Source organism: Pseudophryne corroboree, chromosome 11 (genome assembly GCF_028390025.1).
Source record: "Pseudophryne corroboree isolate aPseCor3 chromosome 11, aPseCor3.hap2, whole genome shotgun sequence".
Lineage (NCBI taxonomy): Eukaryota > Metazoa > Chordata > Amphibia > Anura > Myobatrachidae > Pseudophryne > Pseudophryne corroboree.
In genome coordinates, this window is record NC_086454.1 from 188,410,067 (window position 1) to 188,434,493 (window position 24,427).

At 40.6% G+C, this 24,427-nt stretch overlaps 1 protein-coding gene across 1 annotated transcript in view; it reads left to right on the forward strand.

The window, feature by feature from the left end:
- ACTN3 (actinin alpha 3) overlaps window positions 1-24,427 on the forward strand; it is a 133,806-nt gene that overhangs the window by 37,652 nt on the left and 71,727 nt on the right. The gene's annotated exons all lie outside the window — the stretch shown is intronic.

The window sequence follows — 24,427 nt, forward strand, 5'->3', positions numbered from 1 at the left end:
TGGTGGCTGGCCACACCCTTTAATCTCGGGCCCCCTACTTTTGCATTCCATGGTGGGTACTTCATTCCTCAATACAACACTGGATTTTGTACTGTACAGAGGTCAATCAAATTCTTTGTTTCTTGTGTGGAGGTCAGTTTCTCTGTATTTCACTCAGTCATTCACTGCTAATCTATGTATTGTACAGAGGCTACAAGAATGCTCTATGTATTTTATACAGTCACTAGAATGCTTTTTGTATTGTATAAAGGGCACCTTTATTTTTTTGTTGCATATATGTCACTAGTATATCACATTAGATATCAATTTTCCATGTATTGTATTTTATAGTTTGTGTAAAACCGTACCCACAATACATTTTCACAGACTATAGAGTTTTATTAGCTCTCATCTTTCTGTTGCAGTGTCCTGCTTAAGCGCTTGGGACATTAACTTGGGAAAGATTTACATAGTGTCCTCTGTGCAGTCCCTCTGTCTCCTTTGTTCAGGCAGAAGCCTGAAATAGAGCGTGCTCTGCATGCATATATCCCAACTAAAAAAGACAAAGGAGAAATTTTCCCGGCGCTAACTAAATACCCAGTTTTTATAGAAACAGAATTGCCGCTGCCTTCATATAATTAAGGGATACTCAACCCTTAAAAAAACAATAAGACAAAAGAGAATTTGAAAGCGCTGACACTCTGTATATATATATATATATATGAAATATATTTTTATTCTTTAAACTACAACCGATGAAGCCGCCGATGGTGATGAAAGGCGGAGAAACGCGTTTTAACAGCATCAGCAGACACACAAAACTATTATCCTTTCAAGCCCTGCTAACCAATGTGGAACTGGATTTGGACCTCCAGATTTGGCTCAATTAAACGGAATTTAGCTACCAGAGCCGGGAGTTCTATTGACCAGTGCAAATTTTCCACGGACATCGAGAGGGGTAAAGTTGATGCATAAAAACTATATACATGGCCATGTGTTAACACTATATGTGCAACTGACTTTTCTTGTGCTGAGAGATGATTGAAACATCCTTGCAATGTGCACGCTGTTAAATTTCAATCTTCGAGTCAATGACTCCAACGTACTTCAGCTTATTCTACTGATTAAAACCTGGTGCCAGAACGGTAAACAAAATCCATATACCACGTAAAAAAACCTCACATTGTGGATATTATAATGTTATTCTAAAAGCATATAAGAAGGAGTGATATGGTGTTATAATAAGAATAATTGGAAACCTTGTAGGTACCAGAAAAGAGGGTCATGTACATGGTTTATTACATGGATAAAATAATGTGTTTTTAATTGTACTGCTGATTTTATATTCTTTGAATTTTATTTTTGGTATTAAAAAACCTTGTAGTTTAAAGAATAAAAATATATTTCATATATATATATATACAGAGTGTTAGCGCTTTCAAATTCTCTTTTATCATATATCCCAACTGAATGCCTGTCACAGACAGCTTACTGTTCGATTCTCAGAGTTGGGCTTTGCAAAAATAGCAAAGTTCTGGGGCATGATTATTGCAGACTCTGTGCTTTAGAATATTATTTACTATTTGCAGATATATACAGCGCAGTGAGCGCACCCATATTACGCAGTGCTTTACAGAAAATAGTCCAGTTTGAAATAATCATAGTTAAATCATACCATACCGCCCAACAATTTAAACAGTAAAATTGGGACTCACAGAGCAGTGAGTGACAGGGAGGCCTGCCAACTCCCCCCCCTCCCCCCAACCCCTGCAACCCACCACCAGACACTGCGGGCCAGGGGCGGGAGAGCGGGGCAGTCCCAAAAAAAGTGACTGTCCCGCAAGGGCCGGCTCCAGGCCTACTAGCACTCCAAGCAAGAAAATTTCCAAGTGCCCCCCCCCCCATGTGCGCGCCAAAGACAAGCGCGCTCCTGGAAAATGGCCGTGGCCTCGCAATTCATATTATAAAACTATAAATACTTTTTCACACCCCCTCTACACACACAATTTGCAGTCTTACACATAACAACCACAGTAGTGTTCCTTACACATAATGTCTCCAGTATAGCGCCAGATACACATGATATGCCCTACAGCAGTGCCAGGTACACATAATATGCCCCCCAGCAGTGCCAGATACACATGATATGCCCCCCAGCAGTGCCAGATACACATGATATGCCCCCCAGCAGTGCCAGATACACATGATATGCCCCCCCAGCAGTGCCAGATACACAACTGGGTGCTTTATATCTTATTGAGACTGAAAACCCAACTGCCTGATCTACAGACAAGGTCAGCTTGTTGCCTAAGTTTATGGCCAAGCTCTACAAGGGCAATAACATTGAAGGCCTCTTTGAAGTCACAAAAGGAATTTCGCATTAAAGTGTAGTAAACTCCTTTTTGTTTTATATAGAAGCTAATTTGTATCAAAGCAAAGTATTTTATAATTAATTTATGAAAATATGCTTTGTATTTCATAATCAGGCTGATGAGTTACAACTAATGGTCAACCTGAGTGGAACATGGTGAAGTAATATATCTTCCTAAGGCATTTATATTTGATAATGATATTTCTTATGTATCTGTGCATAAATTAGTACTCTGTTCACTGGGCCAATATTTTGATTGATTTTTTGATTGATTTCTTAGACAAAATATTTCTCCTTTTATAAACTTTCTGATTAAAGTATGTTGAGCAAAAGTATTGTAGACTAACAAACAATTAGCTTACACCCACAAAGTGTCCCTAGCGCTTGATAGCCACCAGCCTTAGCAAAATTGATGAACTAGCAGCTGCCAGCTTGACCGTACTATGGTGGTAATTCCAAGTTGATCGCAGCAGGATTTTTTTTTAGCAATTGGGCAAAACCATGTGCACTGCAGGGGAGGCAGATATAACACGTGCAGAAAGAGTTAGATTTGGGTGGGTTATTTTGTTTCTGTGTAGGGTAAATACTGGCTGCTTTATTTTTAGACTGCAAATTGGATTGCAGATTGAACACACCCCACCCAAATCTAACTCTCTCTGCACATGTTATATCTGCCTCCCCTGCAGTGCACATGGTTTTGCCCAATTGCTAACAAAAATCCTGCTGCGATCAACTTGGAATTACCCCCTATAATGTCAAAATACAAATAGCTAAAAAACATAAGGTAATACAATTACCAAGGGAGAGCTTCAATTATTTAATAGTAATTAATGATAAAAATTAACAAACATATGAAAACAGTAATAATAAATGCTATAATATTGTTTAAAGACGAATGAATTATTTTGTCTCCAAGATCTCATTAATCCATATAAAGCAAATGCTAGAATCCAATGCGTTGTATTTAGTGAAAGTTCAGATGTTAGCCAGTGTTTATCAGCGGATATGTAGCACTTAAAGCTGAGATTTGTTTTATCATTAATTACTATTAAATAATTGAAGCGCTCCCTTTGTAATTGTATTAACTTATTTTTTAGCAATTAGCTTACACATAAACCTTCATTTAGCAAACGTATTTGGTCTAATTCATGTTTGTAGGCAATGAGTGCTTATTACACAGTGGAGCGATTACTGGCAGACTACGCGTCTGCCACGATATTAATGCACTGGTGCAAAGGTGCTGCTGCGATCTGGCTTATAATGAGGTTTTCATCGCAAAAAGACAGGAAATGACCATTTGAGGGTGTGAAATGAGAGTTTTAGGGGAGTGGTTGGCAAAACGCTGGCGTGTCTTGTCTGTGTTGTGTTGGGGGCATGTATCTGCTGTCAGCTGTGAGGTCGTACGTGGTAAAACATAGCACCTGTGCCATTACTGCTGTGTCCAGTGTGCGTAGCCATAGACCAACCCTTAGCCCCGATGTACCTTGTTTTGCATGTAGGCTACGAATGTGTACGCAATTGCGAATGAGTGCAATGGTTTCTGGTGGGCGTCTCTTTTCATTCCTGGGCGGCAGCTTCACTTGCTAACATTAGCAGCTCCGTAGCCAAGAAAATCACAATTGCATTTGCTTACAGACATGAATTAGGCCCATAGTGAAGAGAGACTGGTGGGCAGGAGAGAATGGTTTAATGTAATGGAATGATTAGAGAAATTGTCCTTTCTTGGAGGCCAGGCTGCTGCTGAAGATCTGTCCATGTTTCTCTTTCCCCCAGCACAGTCATGCACATACCGTATACATGATTATACAGTTTTTCTGTTTGATTCTTTTCTTGGAACTGTTTTGCAAAAATGATGATCTATTCTATTATTAGCTTATTCTTATACATATACATTTATAAAGCTTTGTGATTTTTGTTGTCATATAAAACTCCATTAACAAAATGTTTTTGTTATTCTTAATTCATGTGCTGGTCAACTTTTTATTTTATATATAATGTGACTTTTAGGTTACATAAATGTTTGGCTTACAGTATCTCTGATTAATTTGAGTTGCAAGTGTATTTGGAGGTAGGTTAAGGAGTAACTGGAAACTTCACAAATCTTAGTAGCTGAAGATATGGCTGAATAAGAAGGAGATAACCCCTTCACACCCACATATCACTCAGATGGTGAAGGGACTGTTGTGACATTCTGCTATTTAGCTCTTTAATGATGTTCTTTCTCAGTGTCCTTTTTGTAGAGATTCTTCAGTGTGTATCAACCAAGTTTTAGTTGCCATTGGTGGAGTCCCAGAACATGACATCATTCTCCAGCAATGAGCACACCTTCATAAGATGTGGGAGCACCCATTCATCTTGCTACATGTGTTGTTCTCTTTGTTGTTAAGCAATAATAGGATTTGTTTGGTAATCTCTTTGAGCATGAAGTTATCTTCAAGAATATCCTCCTATTGTCTAAAACTAGGACTTTCCTCATTGCCTTATAAAGGGGTTCACACCAGCAGTCTCACATTCTGTATCTTTAATGACACTGTGCACTTTCCATTTATCAATCTCATATTTACAATACTTCATCTGATCTACTTTAGCATCGGGTGATTTACCTTTGTGGCACTACTATGGCCATTTGCAACCTTCATTACTATAGGGCCTAATGCAGACCTGATTGTATATGTGCTTAATTTAGCACATTTACTATCAGTCACACAGACATGCGGGGGGACGCCCAGCACAGGGCTAGTCCGCCCCGCATGTCAGGCCCCACCCCCCCACCCCCACACAAGTACAAAGGCATCGCACAGCGTTGATGCTTTTGTACTTGAAGAGTAGCTCCCTACCAGCGCAGCTCCTGCACGCTGGCAGGGAGCCACTCGCCGCTGTGAGGGTCGCAGTGGCTGCATGTGAAGCCACGCAGCTGCCGCGGCCTGCCCCCTGCACGGTCCGGGCACACCTGCGTTACCCGGACTGTGCCCCTAAAACGGCGGCCAAATGCAGCTGACCCGTACCCTCCCGCCCAGCGAAAGCCTCTGCCTGTCAATCAGGCAGAGGCGATCGAAGGGCTGAGATGGCCGTCGGCGCATGCGCAGTTCAGACCTAATCGGCTGCTGTGCAAAAATGCACAGCACCGATCAGGTCTGAATTAGGCACATAGACTTCATAAACTGCAACATGTGAGTCTTTGTCCCCTGTGTGATGAGTGTTATTTAGTGCACAGGAGAGTTTCTAATAATCGGAGGTGTAACCATGTCTGGGCACCTGGAGTCAGGGGTGCAAATGTGAGAGGGCACTATATCACAATGGAAAAAGTTAAGGAGTAACATAATAAGTAAAAAAAAAAAAAGGTGAAAATCTAGCCAGTGCCATGTTGAGGTATCTGGCTTGCAGCAGAGCTGGTAATGTGACTGGAATGTGATTCTTAGTGTCTTTTGTGTGTATGTAGACAACTGCTTAGTGCCACTCCTATAGTATTTTTACAAATGTAGCATTGTACCATAGTTATCATAACCTTGGGTGTCATGGTGACGAGGGGCATGGCAGGGCACATATTTTTAGTTACACCTCTGTTCATAACTGAGTTTAGTCTTGTCATGCATAATTATGGCATGCCCTTCTGGGTGTTCTTCCTTGGCATGGTATCTAGATATTTCAAATATAATATAAGCAATTTATATTATTTCAAATGCAGGGTCAGTTCTTTACCGAAAAGCTTTCACTGGCTGAATAGTGACCATGAGCGATGTCTGGACAAGTTCCATCTGAAATCCATATACATCTCAATAAAGAGATATGTATAGTTAATATAATCTAACTGTATAATTAGCTTGCAATATAGATAATGATTTTTATACTTGTTCACAACAGGCTGCTTGTCACCTTAATTTTACTTATTTTCATAGAATCATGCATCAAAAAAGTATCACACGGTATAATAAGCTAGCCAGTGTTCCCAGAACAACCCTTAAGGTCTCTTTTTTTTCTGCAGGGGTGTTTTAAGGGTCCCTCCTACCAACCATACCCTACCTATATGGATTTTGTCAATAAGAAATGAATATAAAGGTGTAACCAGCAATATAATAATATAACATTAAAGAGCTATTTTGTGGACTGTAGAAATATTCGTAATAGCTTAGCTAATCATGTCATTCAATGGGGGGAATTCAGTTGTTTTATGGGTGGTGCAAGACGAAGCAATTCAATTGTTGCTCTGTTCGGGAACGAATGCCTCAGTTGGACACACTTCTGTTTTTAGACTTCTGAGCAGAAATATGTGAATAGTCCGTGGTTTGGGGGCCCAGCACCCCAACCAGGACTTTAAACGGATTTAGCTGCTTTATGTGGCTTTGTTTTTAGGCATGACAAGCGCAATAAAAACAAATGAATTGCTCGGTCGCGCGCCCATTAATTAGTGCCATTAAATCAACTGAATTCCCCTCGTTGATGTCACTTGTTCCTGAAGGACAAACAGGCTACATTGTCACAAACATTTAGCACACAAAAGTATCACTTTCATTGCATACAGATGACAGGTGCTCTTAATGTTCTATTGTTGTATACTCTTCATGCATTTGTATAATGTATTTCTTATTCCACATTTCAAATAATGTGGAATATATTAGTATTACAAATGTATTAGTTAAAAAATTATGATAATGATTGGATTATTGGAACAACGAGGACTTAACTGCCAAACTGGAATTTAGCTACATTTAAGCAATATTTCACTGAGATGAAGCAGACCTTTACAGAAAGACTTCACAACCTCAGTCCCCATTTGGCCCCTAGACTAATAGAGTATTAGTCTAGGGGCCAAATGTAATAGAGTGAGAGTTTCAAAAAGTGAGAGATTTGGTAAGGTTTTGCAGTTTTTTTAAAGTGACAATCATTTACACTGCAAGATCAACCTGGTTTTGCTGTGTAAATGATTGCCACTTTAAAAAAAAAAACTGAAAAACCTTACCAAATCTCTCACTTTCTGAAACTCTCACTCTATTACATTTGGCCCTAGGTGTTAAGGATTTCTATGCCTGAGCACAGATGACATATAGTTTCTCAGTAATTTTGTTTTAACCATTTGTGCTCAAGCATAGATATCCTTAAAACCTGGACTGTTAGCGTGCCATGAGGACCAAGTTTGAGAAATACTGCATTATAGGAAACTAACTGGCATGCCATATACTATCTAGCTTCTCACACAGGCTCTGGGGTAATTGAGCAAATAAGGTATATACAGAAGGATAAGAGGCAGTTGGTAAAACCTATTAATAGACACTGTGTAAAAGACACAGCATGGATATGGCAGCATTGTATCCTCTTTGCTGCTAGTAGGAACAGCTGTGACCGTTTTGTACAGACATTTCTGCAGAAACCACTTTTACTAGTTTGTGAGAGACATTTCCAAACATCTGAAGTGAAGCAACATTTTTAGCATATTACATGAAGACTGATATCGAATTTCCTCCAAAGTACCATTCCTGATCGTGATTTAATTATAGTTTGTTTTATTTAATCTCTGTAACATATCTGTAACAAATGAATGACAATAAAAAGCCTAGGATTTGACAGCACAAAGTGGTTATTTCTCGTCTGTACTGTCTACGTTATGTTGTATTTTATTTAACCCCTTTGAAAGGCCACAATACTATAATTTATAATTCATTCTGAGTTATTCAATCTAAAATATGCAGATTTACAATGCGCATACAGACAAGATGTCTGTATGAAAATTTGGTACTTGAGACGTCTTACGCTTCATGAGGTGAATAGAGGGGTGGTTGGACATAGATCGAGCACATTGAGTGCCTGTAATTGCGACCAGATGTAAACCTGCATAGAGACACATATGTCAGCAGCTGTATCACTGGCGGGAGCCTGAGAGCTGGTGCAAATGCTGAAGATGATTAGAAGGTCACTTCTGATTGACTGCCTGGAATTGATCTTTGAAGATGTTAGGTACTTTCTTCATTGATTGTGTGCTATATAATTGGTTGGGTGAATAACACTGTAATGTAGCTTTTTGTAGTATAATTTGCAAACAGACTTAGGACAGGATTCAGTTAGCCATGGTATTGGGTCAGAGTATTGGGTCAGAAAACCCATAGCGGTATCCTGATGGTATATCACCCCAGACCTACCCTTATCCCTACCTCTAACCCACTCCTCCCGCAGCCTAACCCTAACCATCCCCTCTCGCAGCCTGACCTTATCCGTACCCTCCAGCAGCCTAACCCTAAACCCTCTTTGCAGCCTAACCCTAACCTCCTCCACCCCCGCAGCCTAATCATAACCACCACCCTCCCCCAGTGCCTAATTGTAACTCCAACCCCAGTACTTACCTCCTGGTTCTGTCTGGATTTTGACTGCCGGCATCCTGCTGTCAGTTTCATCTGGGATTTTGACCGCATCTCATGGTGATTTCTTTGGGCTTAAAGCTCCAGGCCCTAACATCCAGAGATTTCAATTACAAGCCCATTTGCTCTCATGGTAAGCCCACAGCTAATTTACATTGACCTATGATTCTGGGAGGCATAATATATTTATTAGGAATGGGCGATGTCAACTGGCCCATTAGTGATATATATAATATCTAAAAAGGCAGGAGACAATGCATGTACAGAGGGGCTGTGGCCATTAGAAGAGCAATGTGGAGATGTTTGTAGGGGCCTTTGTTTTGGAGAGGGCATGATCTGCAGGCATTAAGCCAGGACTATGAGTGGAGTGGGGTGGAGCTGTTTGGAGGAGGCTTTACTTTGTGTGGAGGCGGACACTGTGAACTGTGAACATAGCTCTCACAGGGAGGCAGCATATGCAGAGGGGGCGTGTCCATTGGCGGAGGAATCTGAAAGTTGTTGGAAGGGGTTCCACTTTCCGTGGCAGAGCAATGGTCAGCAGCCTCTGTTCCCTGCAAGTCCCTTTTGGCAGCTGGATTTGCAAATTCACTGCGCGTTTTAAGTTAGATTGTAGGAGCTTTGTATTTTTAATAAGATTGCAGGAGATGTGCAAATTGGTTTGTTCAGTGACCTGTTTGTGTAAGTGCATCTGGGTGTATGTAAAACTGGTGCATATATTACAAGTGCAGAGCTGGATATATCCTGAGATGATCAGTTCTCAGCATATACATTTATTTATTTATTAACAGTTTCTTATATAGCGCAGAAAATTCCATTGCGCTGTACAATTAGAAACAACAGTGATAAAACAAAACTGGGTAATAACACAGTCTTAGAGGTAGGAAGGCCCTGCTCGCAAGCTTACAATCTATAATACATGCAGTTTTTTACAGATTATTTTTTTTAATGCATGATAGGCCTGATTTACAGGTAAGAGCAAATAAAAAAGGAGCAGTTTGCACTGCAGATTTTAAATGTACAGAGAGGTTTAAAATTGGGAAGAGGTGTCCTAGCTTCATTCTAAATTGTGTGAAAACACATTTAGCCAGTATTTGTGCACTACACACAAAGGTAGCCTGTGTTTTATTTGTATGCAAAAAACAGAAAGACATTTGCACCCTGGTTTATGTCAGGAGGAAATTGCTCCTTGATTGCTCCTTTTTTTATAATTTAAACCTAACTCTGATCATGCCGCATGTGTCCAAATTATCATCAGTATATACTGTATACAGCCCAGCCGTGTAACTGGATTCAAAAAATCCAATACTACTTATAATAGAGGAATAAAGACCGTATTCAGCTTCAGTTTCAGTTTTAATTTAGCAAAACTGAAACTGATAACGATCCTATGCTGGGGACCGGCCAGCATGCTACTGGATTGGCCGCCAGTGATGCGATCGCAATACAATTGCAATTTGCATCGTAGACACCTCAAACTAAGGGCCTGATTCAGCATGGGTTGTAGTTGTGCGACAAATTGCACAACTACAACCCTTTTCTCTAACATGCGGGGGGGGATGCCCAGCACAGGGCAAGTCTCCGCCCTGTATGCCGGTCCTGCCCTCACTGCTAACATGCAAGCGCATCACTTACATGCAAGCACAATCAAACAGTGGCATTTACATCACTACGATGCGATCGCATTGCGTGGCATGCACAGATCGGTCCTGCACATGCACACTGGCCAACAAAAATGGTGAATGCAATCACATTGTGGATGCGATTACTACTGAACGAGGCCCTTATTCTGTAACAATCCAAAGCACTCAATAAAGTATATTATACAACAGGGGCAATATAAAATAAGCTATTTTTCTATACTGGACACTGGGGCTGATACAGAGTTGGATGCTGATGGCACCGCCCATGCGTCTTTGTACGCAGCCCAAGTGTGAAATGCAGAAGCTGCAGGAGAAGTCTTAAGTAAAAAGATGTCCCCTTTCAAGCTGCACCCAAGACGCTGCATACATTCCACTAAGTAAACATCGGATGTCCGGCAATCATGCTGCTGGGGCCAGTGAAGCTGCATCCAAAGACCTAGCCACTAGCTGCGGCATGCCCAGAAAACGGGGCTGACATGTCCCCATTTTCCGTAACACTCCCTGCTGCTGCCCCCAAACGCCAGTAACATGTCAATCATGATGAACTATGTTAATAAAGGACATATGCAAAATGAGCACTTACTCAAATAACAGTGAACATAAAAAATAAGCTGTTGCTGGAGAAGCTACACATATTACATACTATTAGATATTGGAGAAGATACACATTATTACATACTATTAGATATTGGAGAAGATACACATTATTACATACTATTAGATATTGGAGAAGATACACATTATTACACACTATTAGATATTGGAGAAGATACACATATTACATACTATTAGATATTGGAGAAGATACACATATTACATACTATTAGATATTGGAGAAGATACACATATTACATACTATTAGATATTGGAGAAGATACACATTATTACATACTATTAGATATTGGAGAAGATACACATATTACATACTATTAGATATTGGAGAAGATACACATTATTACATACTATTAGATATTGGAGAAGATACACATATTACATACTATTAGATATTGGAGAAGATACACATATTACATACTATTAGATATTGGAGAAGATACACATTATTACATACTATTAGATATTGGAGAAGATACACATATTACATACTATTAGATATTGGAGAAGATACACATTATTACATACTATTAGATATTGGAGAAGATACACATATTACATACTATTAGATATTGGAGAAGATACACATTATTACATACTATTAGATATTGGAGAAGATACACATTATTACATACTATTAGATATTGGAGAAGATACACATTATTACATACTATTAGATATTGGAGAAGATACACATATTACATACTATTAGATATTGGAGAAGATACACATTATTACATACTATTAGATATTGGAGAAGATACACATATTACATACTATTAAATATTGGAGAAGATACACATTATTACATACTATTAGATATTGGAGAAGATACACATATTACATACTATTAGATATTGGAGAAGATACACATTATTGTATACTATTAGATATTGGAGAAGATACACATATTACATACTATTAAATATTGGAGAAGATACACATTATTACATACTATTAGATATTGGAGAAGATACACATTATTACATACTATTAGATATTGGAGAAGATACACATTATTGTATACTATTAGATATTGGAGAAGATACACATTATTACATACTATTAGATATTGGAGAAGATACACATTATTGTATACTATTAGATATTGGAGAAGATAAACATTATTACATACTATTAGATATTGGAGAAGATACACATTATTACATACTGGGGGTCATTCCGAGTTGTTCGCTCGCAAGATGCTTTTAGCAGCTTTGCACACGCTAAGCCGCCGCCTACTGGGAGTGAATCTTAGCTTATCAAAATTGCGAACGAAAGATTAGCAGAATTGCGAATAGACACTTCTTAGCAGTTTCTGAGTAGCTCCAGACTTACTCGGCATCTGCGATCAGTTCAGTCAGTTTCGTTCCTGGTTTGACGTCACAAACACACCCAGCGTTCACCCAGACACTCCTCCATTTCTCCAGCCACTCCCGCGTTTTTCCCAGAAACGGTAGCGTTTTTTCGCACACTCCCATAAAACGGCCAATTTCCGCCCAGAAACACCCACTTCCTGTCAATCACATTACGATCACCAGAACGAAGAAAAAACCTCGTAATGCCGTGAGTAAAATACCTAACTGCATAGCAAATTTACTTGGCGCAGTCGCACTGCGGACATTGCGCATGCGCATTAGCGACTAATCGCTCCGTTGCGAGAAAAAAATAACGAGCGAACAACTCGGAATGACCCCCACTATTAGATATTGGAGAAGATACACATTATTGTATACTATTAGATATTGGAGAAGATACACATTATTACATACTATTAGATATTGTAGAAGATACACATTATTGTATACTATTAGATATTGGAGAAGATACACATTATTACATACTATTAGATATTGGAGAAGATACACATATTACATACTATTAGATATTGGAGAAGATACACATATTACATAGTATTAGATATTGGAGAAGATGCACATATTACATACTATTAGATATTGGAGAAGATACACATTATTACATACTATTAGATATTAGAGAAGATATACATTATTACATACTATTAGATATTGGAGAAGATACACATTATTACATACTATTAGATATTAGAGAATATACACATTATTATATACTATTAGATATTGGAGAAGATATACATTATTACACACTATTAGATATAGGAGAAGATACACATTATTACATACTATTAGATATTAGAGAAGATACACATTATTATATACTATTAGATATTGGAGAAGATACACATTATTACACACTATTAGATATAGGAGAAGATACACATTATTACACACTATTAGAAATTGGAGAAGATATACATTATTACATGCTATTAGATATTGCAGAAGATACATACTATTAGATATTGGAGAATATACACATTATTACATGCTATTAGATATTGGAGAAGATATACATTATTACATACTATTAGATATTGGAGAAGATATACATTATTACATGATATTAGATATTGCAGAAGATACATACTATTAGATATTGGAGAAGATACACATTATTACATACTACGTATTAGATATTGGGGAAGATACACATAATTACATGCTATTAGATATTGCAGAAGATATACATTATTACATACTATTAGATATTGGAGAAGATACACATAATTACATGCTATTAGATATTGCAGAAGATATACATCATTACATACTATTAGATATTGGAGAAGATATACATTATTACATGCTATTAGATATTGGAGAAGATATACATTATTACATACTATTAGATATTGGAGAAGATATACATTAATACATGCTATTAGATATTGGAGATGATTCAGAGCTGGGATTACAACAAAAAAATGGGTATGTTTTTAAAATATGCTGTATGCAGGGTAAATGCCGGCTGTCTTACCATGTCGCCCATAAATACTGGATAGCTATATTTTTACACTGCAAATTACAGTTCAGCTATAATTCATTCCTATGTCTAAGGGGCATATTTATTAATTATCAGGTCATTGACCCACTAATTCTAATTTGTCATTGCCACTATTCACAGCAATAAGAAATTAATCTTTGCTGGGATATTATTAAGATACACCCACAGGGACAGGTGTATTTCAGGAGCCAGGAGCTATCCTGCGCATGCGCAGTCTGCTGAGCACCCATTCGCTAGTAGCGAGTGTCAGGATGGTATCGTACAGATCCCTCTACCGGTACTGATTGTGAAAGTAGCCCAAAGGCTACAGCATCTAGCGCTATATGGAGATGGCGTTAGCTATCAGGGCCAAGCTTCAAATGCATCCCATTCCAGAGCTTGTTATTCAGCAAAAAAACAGCCCCCATAGAAACCTGTGGGCAGTGTCGGACTGGGGCATGAAGGGCCCACCGGGAAAATGCAGTGGTAGGGGCCCATGCTTAGAGGCTTGGCTAACCATTACTGCATGATCTGGGCCCCTTGATAAATATATAATGTAAATACTACTAGTGCATGCATGATAATGTACCAGATTAATAACAGCAATGCACTGTAGAAAATATACCATAGTCCTGTGCAGTATAATGTAACATATGTATAATGTTAAATATAATTCAAGTGCACAATCTAGAACCTGATCCTTAGAGGAGTGGGGCACACCGGGGGATCCCCCTGTACCCCTATGGGCCAGTCCAACCCTGCCTGTGGGGGTGCTTGTGTGAGCGATATCTGCTATGGTACCCCCTACATACATACATCAGTGCCATAACTAGACATTTTAGCGCTGTGTGCAAGAAACGGCATTGGCGCCTCCGCCCCCCTCTTTATGTAAAATAGGGACAGTGCACGCCATAGGCGCATGCAAAAAATATACGGGTGTGGCTTCATGGGGAAGGGGTGTGGCCACAAAATAATACCAATTCATATTACGGTGTACAGTAGTCTCCATTATTCAAATTACGCAGCACAGTACCGCCACAACACCAGGTAGAGCCCCTTTTACACATTACGGCAGACAGCGTCCCCTTTTCACTCATTATGGCAGACATCGTCCCCTTTTTACACATTACGGCAGACAGCATCCCCTTATTACACATTACGGTAGACAGCGTCCCCTTATTACACATTACGGCAGACAGCGTCCCCTTATTACACATTACGGCAGACAGCGTCTCTTTATTACACATTACGGCTGACAACGTCCCCATATTACACATTATGGCAGACAACGTCCCCGTATTACACATTACGGCAGACAGCGTCCCTTTATTACACATTACGGCAGACAACATCCCCGTATTACACATTACGGCAGACAGCGTCCCTTTATTACACATTACGTCAGACAGTCCCCCTTATTACACATTACGGCAGACAGCATCCCCTTTTTACATATTACAGCAGACAGACAGAATAGATAGATAGACAGACAGAATAGATAGACAGACAGAATAGACAGACAGACAGTCAGTCAGAATAGATTATACTTACTGTCTCCGCTGGCTCAGGCAGTCAGGCTCCTTGGTGCAGCTGCTGGCAGATCCCAGCCAGGCAGGGAAGGAGGAGGAGGGAGCCGCAGCAGCGCACTGTAATTGGTGGTGCTGCCGCATGCAGCTGTCTCTCTCCTTCCACATTGGCTGGCCGCCGCTGTGAATGCTGGGATAAGGAAAGCACATCCCAGCATTCAGAGCAGCGGTGGCCAGCCTATGTGGAAGGAGAGGGACAGCTGCAGCGGTGCCATCACCAATTACAGTGCGCTGCAGCGATTCCCTCCTCCCCCTCCTTCCACTTCCTTCTCACCTACCCCCGGAGCTGCTCCGCCTCCTCTCCTCGATCCGGCACACACAGGCGGCTTGTAATGAGTAATTTTGACTCATTACAATGCCGCTGACTTTATGGAATGCGGGTAGTTGCGCCCTCAGGACGACTGCGCTGTGTGCCAGGCACACCTGGCACACACGTAGTTACGGCCCTGACATACATTCAGGGGCTGTATATAGGGTGCATTGCAATAAGTTTTGGATAAGGTGAAAAGTTGTTCCTTTTTTTGAATCAACCCTGTTTTGTTTATTATGTATTGTACAAATCTATGCTAAACAATAGAACTACTGACTATAAGGCCTCTTCCATACAGAATAATAATAATAATAATTATTATTATTATTATTATCATCATCATTCATTAGCACAAGAAGCATCATTAAAACATTTCTAACATGCGTATAAATGCATAATTCTAGTTATTATTACATTTTATTTATAAGTTGCCACAAGTGTTTTGCAGCACCGTACAAAGGACAGTACAGGGAGACAAAACTTAGCATAACAGTAATTAAATAACAAATAGAGTACAGGTAACAAAGAGCACCACAATTCTCAAAACATAATACAGCTAAGATGTAAGTAGCGAGGGAGTAATCATCGTACTACTTGGGGCTGGCGGCCATAGATAGAGATGAGCCTTTACCAGCAAGAGAAAAAGAGGGTAAAGATGGTTGCTGAGTAGGAGAGATCTGCGAGTGAAATGTGTCGAGAAGAGGGCTTTGACAACAGGAGGAAAGAGGGCCCTGCTCTGAAGAGCTAACAATCCAGTAGGAAGGGGCAACAGACAGATGACATGAGGTGCATGCAAGCAGGAGGTAGCCTGATGGCAGTATGTAAGCAAAGCAGAGATGTTCAAGGCATGAGGCAGGGGGACGGAGGAGTAAATAGTTACCATAATGCTTTGCTGGAACCTTTAACAGTGTGTCTGTCATATTTAACAGGTTTCTTTCTACACACATCTCTTTATTATTTATTTATTAACAGTTTCTTATATAGCGCAGCAAATTCTGTTGCGCTTTACATTCATAAAAACTGGACACAGTTTGATAAGACAAAACTGGGTAATAACAAACAGTCAGAGGTAGGAAGGCCCTGCCCGCAAGCTTACAATCTATGGGTGATTAGATTATTTCTCTATGCAACCAAATGTGCATGAATACTAGTTTACATTTTTAATAATAAAAGAAACAAATTGCTTTGTGCAAAAATTACTAGAATTCCCAAAAATAAAAAAAATATTGTGCAGTTTTACATTCTGTTTACACCAGTTACTGTATTTATTAATACATAACATAAATGGTGTTTGCAATTTACAAAAATGTTCTGGCAAATTAGATACATGCTATTACACTAACTATAAATGCTGCAGGCCAATTCCATTGCATTTTATGTCATTATTTTATGAATAGATGCTTATGTAATTACTGATGACTGAAAGCGTTTGATGGTTTTAAAGATACCGATATTAAGAATTTGTCATGTAAAGATGCTGTTCTGGCTATAATGGTTTGCGTGTGTAAGGGGAGCAGCAAGAGGAATCCAGCATCATGTAACAGCTGCTATTCCGGACTGCGGATCCTTTAAAGGTAATGTCTAAATTAGCTCAAGATTCCTCCCCTGTAGAGGAGGGGTAGATGTGGGGAAGCATGAAGTCACGCAGGGATATTTCTAAAGGAAGACCTGGCTTAATTAGGGTATAGGTTGGAATATAAGAGACAGGAAGATACATTTTAAGATTAAGAAAATAGGTTAAACTGAGATCTTGCAAAGCCTTTTATGAACCGGAAGGAGTTTGGAATGTCCTGCTTACATAGTGATTACTCCAGCAACACAGTGTACTTACTCTGGCATGCAGTGTGTACAGCCTACATCATACCCCCTGTAACTTTTGGCCTAGTGCAGCACCTTATTTTGGGCAATGCTAAGGTGTGAAGTTAACATAAGACTGGGACACCCAGCTTGATTGGGTTACCAACTAAAAAAAAAACAAAAAAAAAACTGTGGCCTGTATAAAGTCAAATCCCAACATAGTGCATATAATAAAACTGAAGTGCATGCATAAGTCTGTGAATGCAGGAAACACTGCATCCCGTTGTATTGAACCTTTGGAGTGTAAAATAGTTGAGTGATGCTATTAATGTAGCCTGTATCTAAGACCAGCAGTGTAATTTACTGTACAAAATACAACAAATGTGGGTGTACAGTCATCGATGCGCCCTCATTACATTTTACTGGACATTCCTCAGGGTATACCACACGCCACTCTCCATGCTGTCAGAATACAGTTGTCCACATTTTTTTTTCACATTTTTTTTTATTGAAGCATCACATCACATCAAGTACAATTAGTATCAAATGATTTCACATGTACAGAAATATACACAGTTACAATTACAAGTGGTAATAATATACCCAAATATTTGATATTATAGGAGAGTACAGATAAACATTCCATAGCAGGCCCAGGTCCAGTCCACAATAGATTAGTTGTCCCCATTTATTAAGCTCATGTAGATTGTCTGCATTGGGTTGGGCATGGCTTACCGGCGGCCGGGACTCCGGCCTCAGAATGCCTGCGGGGGATGGGGGGGAGGGGGGGGGGGCGAGCACAATTAATCACAGGGTAAGGTTGGCCAGCATGTATGTGCCGCCCTGCAATGCGAGCGCAATTCAATAGAGCACAACCCCCTGCAGGCATATCAGCATCATGTTTCCAATTTCAGGAAATGCAGGCAACGTCATCGGGCAGCAATAGTGTACATCTCTGAATTCCCATTATGTCAACAAATATTGTGCCGGTGTGGGCATGCAAAGTATGGCTGGACTAAATGTGGATAGGAGAGGTCTGACCTGGTGGGAAACTGCCTGGGTGCATGCTGTGCATTTGCAGTAGAGCACTTGCTCAGTTTAGCAAGTGTGCAGCCCAGATTAAAATGGTGGAAATAGTGCGGTGTGGTCATTAATTGCAGTTGATCCAATCCCAAGGGTTTTCAGACATGTACACCTGTTACAGTGTTTATATTTGGTCACAAGGAGGTATTTTTATGGGAAGCTGTTTGCAAACCGAGGTGCACCCATTAGGGCTGAGGCTGAGTCAGAAAACTGCATAGAAGTGCTTTGTGAATGCCAAGTAAACCTACCAAAGACATATGTACCTATTCAGTTTTCATATATAGGCCGAGTACAATAAGAGTGCTCAAGCAGTTCTAAACACATGCTGAGTGGTCACAAGACACACTAGGGGGGTTGGGGTCGGTCGGACCTCTCGGCGGAATGTGCCGGAAAGAACTTTGAACCAGGAAGCCTGTTCTGGGCTTTCCACTTGATGTATTGGGAAGAAAACTTCACAGAGTGGTAATATTGGATCCCAGAAGACATAGTATGAGGTTAGGGTCGGTCGGACTTCATGGTGGAATGCCCCGAGCAGAATTTTGACCCCGGGAGACTGTTGTGGGCCTTCCACTGGATGGATTTGGAAGAGAACTTCACAGAGTAGAAACACTGCATCCCAGAAGACATACTAGAGGGTTGGGGTTGGTCGGACCTCACACCAAAATGCGCCGTGCAGAATTTTTTACCCAGGGAGACTGTTCTGGGTGTTCTACTGATGGATTTGGAAAAAACTTCACAGAGTGGTAACATTGGTTCCCAGAAGACATGCTAGTGGGTTGGAGTCCCAGTAGGACCTCCCGTTGGTGTGCACTGGCCAGAACTTTGACCCGGGGAGCCTGTTCTGCGCCTGCCACTGGATAGATTTGGATGAAAATTTAACAGAGTGGTAACACTGGATCCCAGAAGACATACTATGAGGTTGGGGTCCCAATCAGTGCTCCCATTGGTGTACGCTGGGCAGAACTTTGACACAGGGAGCCTATTCTTGGCCTTCCACTGAATGGATTTGGATGAAAATTTCGTAACTGCCAGAAGTGACCTTAATGCAATGATCTTAAATATCTGACTGAAATAACCATAAATGAATGAACTTAAATAACTTACAGAAGGGAAGTGGGAAAACCAAAAAGTTTGTTTACCCAAAAGCCTTGGAATAGCAACATTAATAACAGAAGGAAAACGACACTGGGCAGCCACCTCATGGGTGTGTTGGAAGAGCTACTAAGCTACTAATTATTCTTAATATATCCTCTGACAAAGTCTCTATGACAAAACATGCTTGGGGCATGGCTTGATGGCTTGGTGACATCGCAATGCTGTGACATCACCCTGCTGATCAGGAAGTGAGATCCATCTGCAGGAGTTAGGAGGCAAGCTTTCCAAACAGACTGCACAAACCACAGCTAGACTGCTCCTTATCTGTTGTTGCTGTACCTGTGACTTGTATCACACACACACACACCTACTCACACACATATATACACATACAAGTAATGTGTATCTCACACACACACGTCCATCCACTCACCATACTTATCAGTAGTTACGCAGGACCGGGTGCATTGCATTATGAAATGATTTGCATTCTTTTAAAAGGGGCATGACCAAATGACAAAAGGGGTGGGGCTTAAATTGCAGACTGTGGCAGGTGGCTTTGAAAGTTAGAGAAACAAAATTAAGTCTGTCCGGGGGGTTTCTGGGGACTCAGAACCCCCCCGCGTGCATCTCTGATCAGGGACAGGGTGGCCCTCTGATAATTAAGTATCCAACTTGATGTGAGTAGCAGCAATGGATCACTGGAGCAATGGAACAAATCACTGGAGCAATTCACCATTGCTATATTGCGGAGACAGCTGATATGTCTGTTTCAGTGAATGGATTTTATACTTGCAGTATGCTGCCAACTCTGCATTAGCCGCATTGTTACAATATTAAAACTGAACAAAGCATTAATGAAACATTTACTCTTTACTTATACTTCCCAGAGATGTCTAAAATAATTATAGGGATAAAAAAAAGGTTATTCATCATTACTAATACAAACTTTAATAATGATCTGCATGGGTTGCGGGAATATAAATAGGGGACAGGTTTAGCGTATGTTGCACAATGGTGTGCACTAGTGCAAATGAAAGATGCTATGCCTTTAGAATATGACTCCAATAATGATGATTTGGATAACTCATGATCATGTATCAACTATTTAACTAGTATTATTCTAAATTGAATACATTATACTGTATTTGTAGGCTCACTGCTTGTCTCAATTGGAGACCTATTTATCATTAGTGGCAGTGGGGGCCCCAAAAAGGCTTCTTTTCACAATAAGGAATGATTTTTCTGGAGTCTGGCAATAAAGTGGCAGCTACACCTTACTTACTGCTCCCGTGCAGAGTGCCTATAAATGCTGGTGCTGGGAGATACTTCAGAAATAATTATCTATAAAACTAAGAATGCATTTTCTTAACGTTCATAGAAAAGTGGAAATATCCACCTACATAACACCTTTATTTTCAGCTATAAACTATAAACTAAAGGAAAAATGGTTTCAGCCTCACTTATTATGCGTCACTTTCCCCATGTTTTAAATAATCTGGCTATTTAACCTATTGGAGATATCTCCTGCTTTGGGGGGAAAAAAAGCTTGGGAACTAAAGCAAGAGGTCATTAGCTGCTTATTCTTTGTGGAAGCATAATCATCAGAGATAGATGTTGTCACACCCGCCCCCCCCCCCCATCCCCCACCCCCTCCTCCACTTCCCCAGCAGCCTCCAGGCTCCTTCCCTCCCCCACTATTACATTGTGCATATGCACAAGCACAACAAGTTTCCTATTGATCAGTACGGTAAATTGAAAGCCTCCCCTCTACACAATTCTCAGGGATATAATATTTTAGGCTCTCACTAGAGATGAGAGAAACTGTTCTGTGACAAATTTTTAGCTGCAAAATGTCACATATTGTTTTTGAAATATTACATTGAATGTTCCCTGTCTACCTTCACCACTTCACACAGGAGAATCATACTTACTACTCTCCCTGAACATCTGGCAGACTCACGAATTTTGGGCAGTCCCCAAATAGTCCTTTAAGGGTGAGTCACGTTCCCGCGTCCTTCTCACTTCCCAGTGAACTGAGCAAGATATTGATGATACAAGTCTCTCATCATTGTTTCCACCCGCCCTCTGCATGACGCTATGACTTATGGCATTGAGCAACATGGTCGGGTCACGTTGACGCGATTTACATTGCCACTCCTTCTGGCACTAGCCATCTTCATCCCCCCCCTGAGAACACCCAGGCGGGAGGTAAACAAAAGGTGGAAAAATTGGTGCACTATCAATGTGTCCATATTTACATATAGCACTAGAGGCACTATCTGCCCCTTGCAACACAGAGCAGCAGATGAGGGGTATTAATGCACAAGTGCAGTAGTACAGGTGTGGAGGCACAAGTGAAGCAATGCATGGATCTTAAAACAAGAGGCATAAACATTACACCCTCCAAAAGTTGATGATAATGATTGTCGCATCTTGCTCCAAACTCGTCTACATGCTAGATATAAGATTGCACGTATCTTAAAATGTGTGCAATTTAGAAAACAGCGGAGAAAACGCAAGTGTGCAGGAGGTCCTCTGCTTGGATAAACTTAGACAAGGAGGTAGGGCGCAACATAGCCTGGTCCCATAGTAAAATTTGGGAGTGGACTTGGTGGTTACATCCAGAGGCCACTGCTCTCTTCCTGTAAACATGTTGGTATGCACCAGCAACGGAGCAGGATGATTTTCCATTGTGTGCCAGCCCCACCCCTGAACATGTGATGTCATGACCGTCATTTTTATGCTGCGCGTAGCTCTGCAGCAGCTCTATGTCTGCATGTAGGGTGACATTCCAGCAACCCTGAAATCCAAATTGGGGTGCTGTGGGACAGTGACGGTGCTCGTACACCCCTAGTTACAGCCCTGGCGGGCACATATGCAGAGAAGTCCAGGCCCAGTAGCAGCCACACTCCCTGTAGTGGCACTACTCTAACACTGTACATTCAACACTACATTAGGCCCCACATGTCAACTTTTGATGGTGCTATTGAATAAGTACATGCTTAACATTGTAAAAGAAAGATTTACAAAATCATAGCTGCCAACTATCCCTAGGGACCATTTAGGTATTAATGATTTGTCACTGGAAATGTCCATATTTTTAGTTTTGACTAACTGCGCAAATCCAATTTTTTCTATGCTAAATGGCAAATATTTTTTTGTATTCTTATTCTCTGGGCTAGTTAATTTAATGTTAATTGAAAAAAAAGTATTTAAAAGTCAATAAAGTATAAAGTACAACTTCAGTGTGGTGCCAAGACTGTATTCTGCTGAGCAGGATACAGCAGGAGTGTGCATCGTCAGTGACATAGGGCATAGGGGGTCATTCCGAGTTGTTCGCTCGCAAGCTGCTTTTAGCAGCTTTGCACACGCTAAGCCGCCGCCTACTGGGAGTGAATCTTAGCTTATCAAAATTGCGAACGAAAGATTCGCAATATTGCGAAAAGACTTCTCTGTGCAGTTTCTGAGTAGCTCGAGACTTACTCTGCCAGTGCGATCAGTTCAGTGCTTGTCGTTCCTGGTTTGACGTCACAAACACACCCAGCGTTCAGCCAGACACTCCTCCGTTTCTCCAGTCACTCCCGCGTTTTTCCCACAAACGGTAGCGTTTTTTCACACACTCCCATAAAACGGCCAGTTTCCGCCCAGAAACACCCACTTCCTGTCAATCACATTACGATCACCAGAACGAAGAAAAAACCTCGTAATGCCGTGAGTAAAATACCTAACTGCATAGCAAATTTACTTGGCGCAGTCGCACTGCGGACATTGCGCATGCGCATTAGCGACTAATCGCTCCGTTGCGAGAAAAAATAACGAGCGAACAACTCGGAATGACCCCCATAATTCAGATCTGATTGCAGCAGCACATTTGTTAGCTAATGGGCAAAACCATGTGCACTGCAGGGGGGAGGGTGGCAGATATAACATGTGCAGAGAGAGTTTGATTTGGGTGGGGTGTGTTCAAACTGAAATCTAAATTGCAGTGTAAAAATAAAGCAGTCAGTATTTACCCTGCACAGAAACAAAATAACCCACCCAAATCTAACTCTGTCTGCAAATGTTATATCTGCCCCCCCTGCAGTGCACATGGTTTTGCCCATTATCTAACAAATTTGCTGCTGCGATCATAGCTGAATTAGGCCCATAATGTGTACACACTAGACAATGTGACCGATATGTCGATCCGATCCACCTTTGATCCAGCTTAAGAGTTGCAGATGGTAACACAAAATGGAGTTTTTGAGTCAGTGAGTGACCAAGCATGTTTTTATACCACTTTGGCATCCTCATATGGATCATCAGCTGCTGACATGATGGAATGTAGCTAGCAGTTTCTTACCTGTGAAACATGGAGTGCTGTTCCTCCATGTCTGTGATGGACTGGGAGTATGGCGCATGGCTATGATTTCACAGCCATGCTCCACATTCCCATTCTGAGGAGTAGAGGATGCCTCTCCCACCTCCTGCATGCTAAAGATGAGTAGAGGAGATGTAGACACAATGTCAGAGAAGGAATGCGTGCGCCATTGCAGACGTAGAATTGATGCCAGTTAGGGTGCCACCACAATTTGCTCCACTCCTTTTATATTATGCTATACAGTCACTTTGGTGTCTATTTGTTGCTTATATATGAAGACGGCTCATATAATGCACATAACTTAGTTGCATTAAAGTTTCCTTGCCTTGCCATTTATGTTAATAATGAAATTTGAGTGGTGATGATCTTTATTACACAT